The following is a 12,056-nucleotide window of genomic DNA, read 5'->3' on the forward strand; positions in this document are numbered from 1 at the left end:
ACCGGGGTCTTCTGGTTCAGACCAAAGTAGCAGACTCTGGTCCAGGTGAAAACCGGGGTCGTCTGGTTCGGACCAAAGTAGCAGACTCTGGTCCAGGTGAAAACTGGGGTCTTCTGGTTCAGACTATAGTAGCAGACTCTGGTCCAGGTGAAAACCGGTTTCTTCTGGTTCAGACTAAAGTAGCAGACTCTGGTCCAGGTGAAAACCGGGGTCTTCTGGTTCAGACTGAAATAGCAGACTCTGGTCCAGGTGAAAACCGGGGTCTTCTGGTTCAGACTAAAGTAGCAGACTCTGGTCCAGGTGAAAACCGGGGTCTTCTGGTTCAGACTGAAATAGCAGACTCTGGTCCAGGTGAAAACCGGGGTCTTCTGGTTCAGACCAAAGTAGCAGACTCTGGTCCAGGTGAAAACCGGGGTCTTCTGGTTCAGACTGAAAAAGCAGACTCTGGTCCAGGTGAAAACCGGGGTCTTCTGGTTCAGACCAAAGTAGCAGACTCTGGTCCAGGTGAAAACCGGGGTCTTCTGGTTCAGACCAAGGTAGTAGACTCTGGTCCAGGTGAAAACCGGGGTCTTCTGGTTCAGACCAAGGTAGTAGACTCTGGTCCAGGTGAAAACCGGGGTCTTCTGGTTCAGACCAAAGTAGCAGACTCTGGTCCAGGTGAAAACCGGGGTCTTCTGGTTCAGACCAAAGTAGCAGACTCTGGTCCAGGTGAAAACCGGGGTATTCTGGTTCAGACCAAAGTAGCAGACTCTGGTCCAGGTGGAAACCGGGTGGTCCTGGTTCAGACCAAAGTAGCAGACTCTGGTCCAGGTGAAAACCGGGGTCTTCTGGTCCAGACTGAATTAGCAGACTCTGGTCCAGGTGAAAACCGGGGTCTTCTGGTCCAGACTGAATTAGCAGATTCTGGTCCAGGTGAAAACCGGGGTCTTCTGGTTCAGACCAAAGTAGCAGACTCTGGTCCAGGTGAAAACCGGGTTGTCATGGTTCAGACCAAAGTAGCAGACTCTGGTCCAGGTGAAAACCGGGTTGTCATGGTTCAGACCAAAGTAGCAGACTTTGGTCCAGGTGAAAACCGGGGTCTTCTGGTTCGGACCAAAGTAGCAGACTCTGGTCCAGGTGAAAACCGGGGTCTTCTGGTTCGGACCAAAGTAGCAGACTCTGGTCCAGGTGAAAACTGGGTTGTCATGGTTCAGACCAAAGTAGCAGACTCTGGTCCAGGTGAAAACCGGGGTCTTCTGGTTCAGACTGAATTAGCAGACTCTGGTCCAGGTGAAAACCGGGGTCTTCTGGTTCAGACTATAGTAGCAGACTCTGGTCCAGGTGAAAACCGGGGTCTTCTGGTTCAGACCAAAGTAGCAGACTCTGGTCCAGGTGAAAACCGGGGTTTTCTGGTTCAGACTGAATTAGCAGACTCTGGTCCAGGTGAAAACCGGGGTCTTCTGGTCCAGACCAAAGTAGCAGACTCTGGTCCAGGTGAAAACCGGGGTCTTCTGGTTCAGACTATAGTCGCAGACTCTGGTCCAGGTGAAAACCGGGGTCTTCTGGTTCAGACTGAAATAGCAGACTCTGGTCCAGGTGAAAACCGGGGTCTTCTGGTTCAGACCAAAGTAGCAGACTCTGGTCCAGGCGAAAACCGGGTTGTCCTGGTTCAGACCAAAGTAGCAGACTCTGGTCCAGGTGAAAACCGGTGTCTTCTGGTCCAGACTGAATAAGCAGATTCTGGTCCAGGTGAAAACCGGGGTCTTCTGGTCCAGACTGAATAAGCAGATTCTGGTCCAGGTGAAAACCGGGGTCTTCTGGTCCAAACTGAATTAGCAGACTCTGGTCCAGGTGAAAACCGGGGTCTTCTGGTTCAGACTGAAATAGCAGACTCTGGTCCAGGTGAAAACCGGGGTCTTCTGGTTCAGACCAAAGTAGCAGACTCTGGTCCAGGTGAAAACCGGGGTCTTCTGGTCCAGACTGAATTAGCAGATTCTGGTCCAGGTGAAAACCGGGGTCTTCTGGTTCAGACCAAAGTAGCAGACTCTGGTCCAGGTGAAAACCGGGTTGTCATGGTTCAGACCAAAGTAGCAGACTTTGGTCCAGGTGAAAACCGGGGTCTTCTGGTTCGGACCAAAGTAGCAGACTCTGGTCCAGGTGAAAACCGGGTCTTCTGGTTCAGACTGAATTAGCAGACTCTGGTCCAGGTGAAAACCGGCGTCTTCTGGTTCGGACCAAAGTAGCAGACTCTGGTCCAGGTGAAAACCGGGGTCTTCTGGTTCGGACCAAAGTAGCAGACTCTGGTCCAGGTGAAAACTGGGTCTTCTGGTTCAGACCAAAGTAGCAGACTCTGGTCCAGGTGAAAACCGGGTTGTCATGGTTCAGACCAAAGTAGCAGACTCTGGTCCAGGTGAAAACCGGGGTCTTCTGGTTCAGACTGAATTAGCAGACTCTGGTCCAGGTGAAAACCGGGGTCTCCTGGTCCAGACCAAAGTAGCAGACTCTGGTCCAGGTGAAAACCGGGGTCTTCTGGTTCAGACTATAGTAGCAGACTCTGGTCCAGGTGAAAACCGGGGTCTTCTGGTTCAGACCAAAGTAGCAGACTCTGGTCCAGGTGAAAACCGGGGTCTTCTGGTTCAGACTGAAATAGCAGACTCTGGTCCAGGTGAAAACCGGGGTCTTCTGGTTCAGACCAAAGTAGCAGACTCTGGTCCAGGCGAAAACCGGGTTGTCCTGGTTCAGACCAAAGTAGCAGACTCTGGTCCAGGTGAAAACCGGGTTGTCCTGGTTCAGACCAAAGTAGCAGACTCTGGTCCAGGTGAAAACCGGTGTCTTCTGGTCCAGACTGAATAAGCAGATTCTGGTCCAGGTGAAAACCGGGGTCTTCTGGTCCAGACTGAATAAGCAGATTCTGGTCCAGGTGAAAACCGGGGTCTTCTGGTTCAGACTGAAATAGCAGACTCTGGTCCAGGTGAAAACCGGGGTCTTCTGGTTCAGACCAAAGTAGCAGACTCTGGTCCAGGTGAAAACCAGGGTCTTCTGGTTCAGACCAAGGTAGTAGACTCTGGTCCAGGTGAAAACCGGGGTCTTCTGGTTCAGACTGAAATAGCAGACTCTAGTCCAGGTGAAAACCGGGGTCTTCTGGTTCAGACTAAAGTAGCCGACTCTGGTTCAGGCGAAAACCGGGTTCTTCTGGTTCAGACTAAAGTAGCCGACTCTGGTCCAGGTGAAAACCGGGGTCTTCTGGTCCAGACTGAATTAGCAGACTCTGGTCCAGGTGAAAACCGGGGTCTTCTGGTTCAGACCAAAGTAGCAGACTCTGGTCCAGGTGAAAACCGGGGTCTTCTGGTTCAGACCAAAGTAGCAGACTCTGGTCCAGGTGAAAACCGGGGTCTTCTGGTTCAGACCAAAATAGCAGACCCTGGACCAGCTGAAAACCGGGTTGTCCTGGTTCAGACCAAAGTAGCAGACTCTGGTCCAGGTGAAAACCGGGGTCTTCTGGTTCAGACCAAAGTAGCAGACTCTGGTCCAGGTGAAAACCGGGTTGTCATGGTTCAGACCAAAGTAGCAGACTCTGGTCCAGGTGAAAACCGGGTTGTCATGGTTCAGACCAAAGTAGCAGACTCTGGTCCAGGTGAAAACCGGGTTGTCATGGTTCAGACCAAAGTAGCAGACTCTGGTCCAGGTGAAAACCGGGGTCTTCTGGTTCGGACCAAAGTAGCAGACCCTGGTCCAGGTGAAAACCGGGTTGTCCTGGTCCAGACTGAATTAGCAGACTCTGGTCCAGGTGAAAACCGGGTGGTCCTGGTCCAGACTGAATTAGCAGACTCTGGTCCAGGTGAAAACCGGGGTCTTCTGGTTCAGACCAAAGTAGCAGTCTCTGGTCCAGGTGAAAACCGGGTTGTCATGGTTCAGACCAAAGTAGCAGACTCTGGTCCAGGTGAAAACCGGGTTGTCATGGTTCAGACCAAAGTAGCAGACTCTGGTCCAGGTGAAAACCGGGGTCTTCTGGTTCGGACCAAAGTAGCAGACTCTGGTCCAGGTGAAAACCGGGGTCTTCTGGTTCGGACCAAAGTAGCAGACTCTGGTCCAGGTGAAAACCGGGGTCTCTTAGTTCAGACCAAAGTAGCAGACTCTGGTCCAGGTGAAAACCGGGGTCTTCTGGTTCGGACCAAAGTAGCAGACTCTGGTCCAGGTGAAAACCGGGGTCTTCTGGTTCAGACCAAAGTAGCAGACTCTGGTCCAGGTGAAAACCGGGTTGTCATGGTTCAGACCAAAGTAGCAGACTTTGGTCCAGGTGAAAACCGGGTCTTCTGGTTCAGACAAAAGTAGCAGACTCTGGTCCAGGTGAAAACCGGGTTGTCATGGTTCAGACCAAAGTAGCAGACTCTGGTCCAGGTGAAAACTGGGTCTTCTGGTTCAGACTATAGTAGCAGACTCTGGTCCAGGTGAAAACCGGGGTCTTCTGGTTCAGACCAAAGTAGCAGACTCTGGTCCAGGTGAAAACCGGGGTCTTCTGGTTCAGACCAAAGTAGCAGACTCTGGTCCAGGTGAAAACCGGGGTCTTCTGGTTCAGACTGAATTAGCAGACTCTGGTCCAGGTGAAAACCGGGGTTTCTGGTCCAGACCAAAGTAGCAGACTCTGGTCCAGGTGAAAACCGGGGTCTTCTGGTTCAGACCAAAGTAGCAGACTCTGGTCCAGGTGAAAACCGGGGTCTTCTGGTTCAGACCAAAGTAGCAGACTCTGGTCCAGGTGAAAACCGGGGTCTTCTGGTTCAGACCAAAGTAGCAGACTCTGGTCCAGGTGAAAACCGGTGTCTTCTGGTTCAGACTGATATAGCAGACTCTGGTCCAGGTGAACACCGGGGTCTTCTGGTTCAGACCAAAGTAGCAGACTCTGGTCCAGGTGAAAACCGGGGTCTTCTGGTTCAGACCAAAGTAGCAGACTCTGGTCCAGGTGAAAACCGGGGTCTTCTGGTCCAGACCAAAGTAGCAGACTCTGGTCCAGGTGAAAACCGGGGTCTTCTGGTTCAGACTGAAATAGCAGACTCTGGTCCAGGTGAAAACCGGGGTCTTCTGGTTCCGACTGAAATAGGAGACTCTGGTCCAGGTGAAAACCGGGGTCTTCTGGTTCCGACTGAAATAGCAGACTCTGGTCCAGGTGAAAACCGGGGTCTTCTGGTTCAGACCAAAGTAGCAGACTCTGGTCCAGGTGAAAACCGGGGTCTTCTGGTTCAGACTGAAATAGCAGACTCTGGTCCAGGTGAAAACCGGGGTCTTCTGGTTCAGACCAAAGTAGCAGACTCTGGTCCAGGTGAAAACCGGGGTGTTCTGGTTCAGACCAAAGTAGCAGACTCTGGTCCAGGTGAAAACCGGGGTCTTCTGGTTGAGACTGAAATAGCAGACTCTGGTCCAGGTGAAAACCGGGGTCTTCTGGTTCAGACCAAAGTAGCAGACTCTGGTCCAGGCGAAAACCGGGTTGTCCTGGTTCAGACCAAAGTAGCAGACTCTGGTCCAGGTGAAAACCGGGTTGTCCTGGTTCGGACCAAAGTAGCAGACTCTGGTCCAGGTGAAAACCGGGGTCTTCTGGTTCAGACCAAGGTAGCAGACTCTGGTCCAGGTGAAAACTGGGTGGTCCTGGTTCAGACCAAAGTAGCAGACTCTGGTCCAGGTGAAAACCGGGGTCTTCTGGTTCAGACTGAAATAGCAGACTCTGGTCCAGGTGAAAACCGGGGTCTTCTGGTTCAGACCAAAGTAGCAGACTCTGGTCCAGGTGAAAACCGGGGTCTTCTGGTTCAGAATAAAGTAGCAGACCCTGGTCCAGGTGAAAACAGGGGTCTTCTGGTTCAGACCAAAGTAGCAGACTCTGGTCCAGGTGAAAACCGGGGTCTTCTAGTCCAGACTGAATTAGCAGACTCTGGTCCAGGTGAAAACCGGGTTGTCCTGGTTAGGACCAAAGTAGCAGACTCTGGTCCAGGTGAAAACCGGGGTCTTCTGGTTCAGACCAAAGTAGCAGACTCTGGTCCAGGTGAAAACCGGGGTCTTCTGATTCAGACTGAAATAGCAGACTCTGGTCCAGGTGAAAACCGGGGTCTTCTGGTTCAGACCAAAGTAGCAGCCTCTGGTCCAGGTGAAAACCGGGGTCTTCTGGTTCAGACTGGAATAGCAAACTCTGGTCCAGGTGAAAACCGGGGTCTTCTGGTTCAGACCAAAGTAGCAGACTCTGGTCCAGGTGAAAACCGGTGTCTTCTGGTTCAGACTGAATTAGCAGATTCTGGTCCAGGTGAAAACCGGGGTCTTCTGGTTCAGACCAAAGTAGCAGACTCTGGTCCAGGTCAAAACCGGGGTCTTCTGGTTCAGACCAAAGTAGCCGACTCTGGTCCAGGTGAAAACCGGGGTGTCCTGGTTCAGACCAAAGTAGCAGACTCTGGTCCAGGTGAAAACCGGGGTCTTCTGGTCCAGACTGAATTAGCAGACTCTGGTCCAGGTGAAAACCGGGGTCTTCTGGTTCGGACCAAAGTAGCAGACCCTGGTCCAGGTGAAAACCGGGGTCTTCTGGTTCAGACCAAAGTAGCAGACTCTGGTCCAGGTGAAAACCGGGCTCTTCTGGTTCGGACCAAAGTAGCAGACTCTGGTCCAGGTGAAAACTGGGTCTTCTGGTTCAGACTATAGTAGCAGATTCTGGTCCAGGTGAAAACCGGGGTCTTCTGGTTCAGACCAAAGTAGCAGACTCTGGTCCAGGTGAAAACCGGGGTCTTCTGGTTCAGACTAAAGTAGCAGCCTCTGGTCCAGGTGAAAACCGGGGTCTTCTGGTTCAGACCAAAGTAGCCGACTCTGGTCCAGGTGAAAACTGGGGTCTTCTGGTCCAGACTGAATTAGCAGACTCTGGTCCAGGTGAAAACCGGGGTATTCTGGTTCGGACCAAAGTAGCAGACCCTGGTCCAGGTGAAAACCGGGCTCTTCTGGTTCGGACCAAAGTAGCAGACTCTGGTCCAGGTGAAAACTGGGTCTTCTGGTTCAGACTATAGTAGCAGATTCTGGTCCAGGTGAAAACCGGGTCTTCTGGTTCAGACTAAAGTAGCAGACTCTGGTCCAGGTGAAAACCGGGGTCTTCTGGTTCAGACCAAAGTAGCAGACTCTGGTCCAGGTGAAAACTGGGGTCTTCTGGTCCAGACTGAATTAGCAGACTCTGGTCCAGGTGAAAACCGGGCTCTTCTGGTTCGGACCAAAGTAGCAGACTCTGGTCCAGGTGAAAACTGGGTCTTCTGGTTCAGACTATAGTAGCAGATTCTGGTCCAGGTGAAAACCGGGTCTTCTGGTTCAGACCAAAGTAGCAGACTCTGGTCCAGGTGAAAACCGGGGTCTTCTGGTCCAGACTGAATTAGCAGATTCTGGTCCAGGTGAAAACCGGGGTCTTCTGGTCCAGACTGAATTAGCAGATTCTGGTCCAGGTGAAAACCGGGGTCTTCTGGTTCAGACCAAAGTAGCAGACTCTGGTCCAGGTGAAAACCGGGGTCTTCTGGTTCAGACCAAAGTAGCAGACTCTGGTCCAGGTGAAAACCGGGGTCTTCTGGTCCAGACCAAAGTAGCAGACTCTGGTCCAGGTGAAAACCGGGGTCTTCTGGTTCAGACTGAAATAGCAGACTCTGGTCCAGGTGAAAACCGGGGTCTTCTGGTTCCGACTGAAATAGGAGACTCTGGTCCAGGTGAAAACCGGGGTCTTCTGGTTCCGACTGAAATAGCAGACTCTGGTCCAGGTGAAAACCGGGGTCTTCTGGTTCAGACCAAAGTAGCAGACTCTGGTCCAGGTGAAAACCGGGGTCTTCTGGTTCAGACTGAAATAGCAGACTCTGGTCCAGGTGAAAACCGGGGTCTTCTGGTTCAGACCAAAGTAGCAGACTCTGGTCCAGGTGAAAACCGGGGTGTTCTGGTTCAGACCAAAGTAGCAGACTCTGGTCCAGGTGAAAACCGGGGTCTTCTGGTTGAGACTGAAATAGCAGACTCTGGTCCAGGTGAAAACCGGGGTCTTCTGGTTCAGACTGAAATAGCAGACTCTGGTCCAGGTGAAAACCGGGGTCTTCTGGTTCAGACCAAAGTAGCAGACTCTGGTCCAGGCGAAAACCGGGTTGTCCTGGTTCAGACCAAAGTAGCAGACTCTGGTCCAGGTGAAAACCGGGTTGTCCTGGTTCGGACCAAAGTAGCAGACTCTGGTCCAGGTGAAAACCGGGGTCTTCTGGTTCAGACCAAGGTAGCAGACTCTGGTCCAGGTGAAAACTGGGTGGTCCTGGTTCAGACCAAAGTAGCAGACTCTGGTCCAGGTGAAAACCGGGGTCTTCTGGTTCAGACTGAAATAGCAGACTCTGGTCCAGGTGAAAACCGGGGTCTTCTGGTTCAGACCAAAGTAGCAGACTCTGGTCCAGGTGAAAACCGGGGTCTTCTGGTTCAGAATAAAGTAGCAGACCCTGGTCCAGGTGAAAACAGGGGTCTTCTGGTTCAGACCAAAGTAGCAGACTCTGGTCCAGGTGAAAACCGGGGTCTTCTAGTCCAGACTGAATTAGCAGACTCTGGTCCAGGTGAAAACCGGGTTGTCCTGGTTAGGACCAAAGTAGCAGACTCTGGTCCAGGTGAAAACCGGGGTCTTCTGGTTCAGACCAAAGTAGCAGACTCTGGTCCAGGTGAAAACCGGGTTGTCCTGGTTAGGACCAAAGTAGCAGACTCTGGTCCAGGTGAAAACCGGGGTCTTCTGGTTCAGACCAAAGTAGCAGACTCTGGTCCAGGTGAAAACCGGGGTCTTCTGGTTCAGACCAAAGTAGCAGCCTCTGGTCCAGGTGAAAACCGGGGTCTTCTGGTTCAGACTGGAATAGCAAACTCTGGTCCAGGTGAAAACCGGGGTCTTCTGGTTCAGACCAAAGTAGCAGACTCTGGTCCAGGTGAAAACCGGTGTCTTCTGGTTCAGACTGAATTAGCAGATTCTGGTCCAGGTGAAAACCGGGGTCTTCTGGTTCAGACCAAAGTAGCAGACTCTGGTCCAGGTCAAAACCGGGGTCTTCTGGTTCAGACCAAAGTAGCCGACTCTGGTCCAGGTGAAAACCGGGGTGTCCTGGTTCAGACCAAAGTAGCAGACTCTGGTCCAGGTGAAAACCGGGGTCTTCTGGTCCAGACTGAATTAGCAGACTCTGGTCCAGGTGAAAACCGGGGTCTTCTGGTTCGGACCAAAGTAGCAGACCCTGGTCCAGGTGAAAACCGGGGTCTTCTGGTTCAGACCAAAGTAGCAGACTCTGGTCCAGGTGAAAACCGGGCTCTTCTGGTTCGGACCAAAGTAGCAGACTCTGGTCCAGGTGAAAACTGGGTCTTCTGGTTCAGACTATAGTAGCAGATTCTGGTCCAGGTGAAAACCGGGGTCTTCTGGTTCAGACCAAAGTAGCAGACTCTGGTCCAGGTGAAAACCGGGGTCTTCTGGTTCAGACTAAAGTAGCAGCCTCTGGTCCAGGTGAAAACCGGGGTCTTCTGGTTCAGACCAAAGTAGCCGACTCTGGTCCAGGTGAAAACTGGGGTCTTCTGGTCCAGACTGAATTAGCAGACTCTGGTCCAGGTGAAAACCGGGGTATTCTGGTTCGGACCAAAGTAGCAGACCCTGGTCCAGGTGAAAACCGGGCTCTTCTGGTTCGGACCAAAGTAGCAGACTCTGGTCCAGGTGAAAACTGGGTCTTCTGGTTCAGACTATAGTAGCAGATTCTGGTCCAGGTGAAAACCGGGTCTTCTGGTTCAGACTAAAGTAGCAGACTCTGGTCCAGGTGAAAACCGGGGTCTTCTGGTTCAGACCAAAGTAGCAGACTCTGGTCCAGGTGAAAACTGGGGTCTTCTGGTCCAGACTGAATTAGCAGACTCTGGTCCAGGTGAAAACCGGGCTCTTCTGGTTCGGACCAAAGTAGCAGACTCTGGTCCAGGTGAAAACTGGGTCTTCTGGTTCAGACTATAGTAGCAGATTCTGGTCCAGGTGAAAACCGGGTCTTCTGGTTCAGACCAAAGTAGCAGACTCTGGTCCAGGTGAAAACCGGGGTCTTCTGGTCCAGACTGAATTAGCAGATTCTGGTCCAGGTGAAAACCGGGGTCTTCTGGTCCAGACTGAATTAGCAGATTCTGGTCCAGGTGAAAACCGGGGTCTTCTGGTCCAGACTGAATTAGCAGATTCTGGTCCAGGTGAAAACCGGGGTCTTCTGGTTCAGACCAAAGTAGCAGACTCTGGTCCAGGTGAAAACCGGGGTCTTCTGGTTCAGACCAAAGTAGCAGACTCTGGTCCAGGTGAAAACCGGGGTCTTCTGGTTCAGACCAAAGTAGCAGACTCTGGTCCAGGTGAAAACCGGGTTGTCCTGGTTCGGACCAAAGTAGCAGACTCTGGTCCAGGTGAAAACCGGGGTCTTCTGGTCCAGACCAAAGTAGCAGACTCTGGTCCAGGTGAAAACCGGGGTCTTCTGGTTCAGACTGAAATAGCAGACTCTGGTCCAGGTGAAAACCGGGGTCTTCTGGTTCAGACCAAAGTAGCAGACTCTGGTCCAGGTGAAAACCGGGTGGTCCTGGTTCAGACCAAAGTAGCAGACTCTGGTCCAGGTGAAAACCGGGGTCTTCTGGTTCAGACCAAAGTAGCAGACTCTAGTCCAGGTGAAAACCGGGGTCTTCTGGTTCAGACCAAGGTAGCAGACTCTGGTCCAGGTGAAAACCGGGTGGTCCTGGTTCAGACCAAAGTAGCAGACTCTGGTCCAGGTGAAAACCGGGGTCTTCTGGTTCAGACCAAAGTAGCAGCCTCTGGTCCAGGTGAAAACCGGGGTCTTCTGGTTCAGACTAAAGTAGCAGACTCTGGTCCAGGTGAAAACCGGGTCTTCTGGTTCAGACTGAAATAGCAGACTCTGGTCCAGGTGAAAACCGGGGTCTTCTGGTTCAGACCAAAGTAGCAGACTCTGGTCCAGGTGAAAACCGGGGTCTTCTGGTTCAGACCAAAGTAGCAGACTCTGGTCCAGGTGAAAACCGGGGTCTCCTGGTTCAGACTGAATTAAAAGACTCTGGTCCAGGTGAAAACCGGGGTCTTCTGGTTCAGACCAAAGTAGCAGACTCTGGTCCAGGTGAAAACCGGGGTCTTCTGGTTCAGACCAAGGTAGCAGACTCTGGTCCAGGTGAAAACCGGGTGGTCCTGGTTCAGACCAAAGTAGCAGACTCTGGTCCAGGTGAAAACCGGGGTCTTCTGGTTCAGACTGATATAGCAGACTCTGGTCCAGGTGAAAACCGGGGTCTTCTGGTTCAGACCAAAGTAGCAGCCTCTGGTCCAGGTGAAAACCGGGGTCTTCTGGTTCAGACTAAAGTAGCAGACTCTGGTCCAGGTGAAAACCGGATCTTCTGGTTCAGACTGAAATAGCAGACTCTGGTCCAGGTGAAAACCGGGGTCTTCTGCTTCAGACCAAAGTAGCAGACTCTGGTCCAGGTGAAAACCGGGGTCTTCTGGTTCAGACCAAAGTAGCAGACTCTGGTCCAGGTGAAAACCGGGGTCTCCTGGTTCAGACTGAATTAAAAGACTCTGGTCCAGGTGAAAACCGGGGTCTTCTGGTTCAGACTAAAGTAGCAGACTCTGGTCCAGGTGAAAACCGGGGTCTTCTGGTTCAGACTAAAGTAGCAGACTCTGGTCCAGGTGAAAACCGGGGTCTTCTGGTTCAGACCAAAGTAGCAGACTCTGGTCCAGGTGAAAACTGGGTCTTCTGGTTCAGACTATAGTAGCAGACTCTGGTCCAGGTGAAAACCGGGGTCTCCTGGTCCAGACCAAAGTAGCAGACTCTGGTCCAAGTGAAAACCGGGGTCTTTTGGTTCAGACCAAAGTAGCAGACTCTGGTCCAGGCGAAAACCGGGGTCTTCTGGTTCGGACCAAAGTAGCAGACTCTGGTCCAGGTGAAAACCGGGGTCTTCTGGTTCAGACCAAAGTAGCAGACTCTGGTCCAGGTGAAAACTGGGTCTTCTGGTTCAGACTATAGTAGCAGATTCTGGTCCAGGTGAAAACCGGGGTCTTCTGGTTCAGACCAAAGTAGCAGACTCTG

Source organism: Telmatherina bonti, assembly GCF_933228915.1.
Source record: "Telmatherina bonti genome assembly, chromosome: 18".
Classification (NCBI taxonomy): Eukaryota; Metazoa; Chordata; class Actinopteri; order Atheriniformes; family Telmatherinidae; genus Telmatherina; species Telmatherina bonti.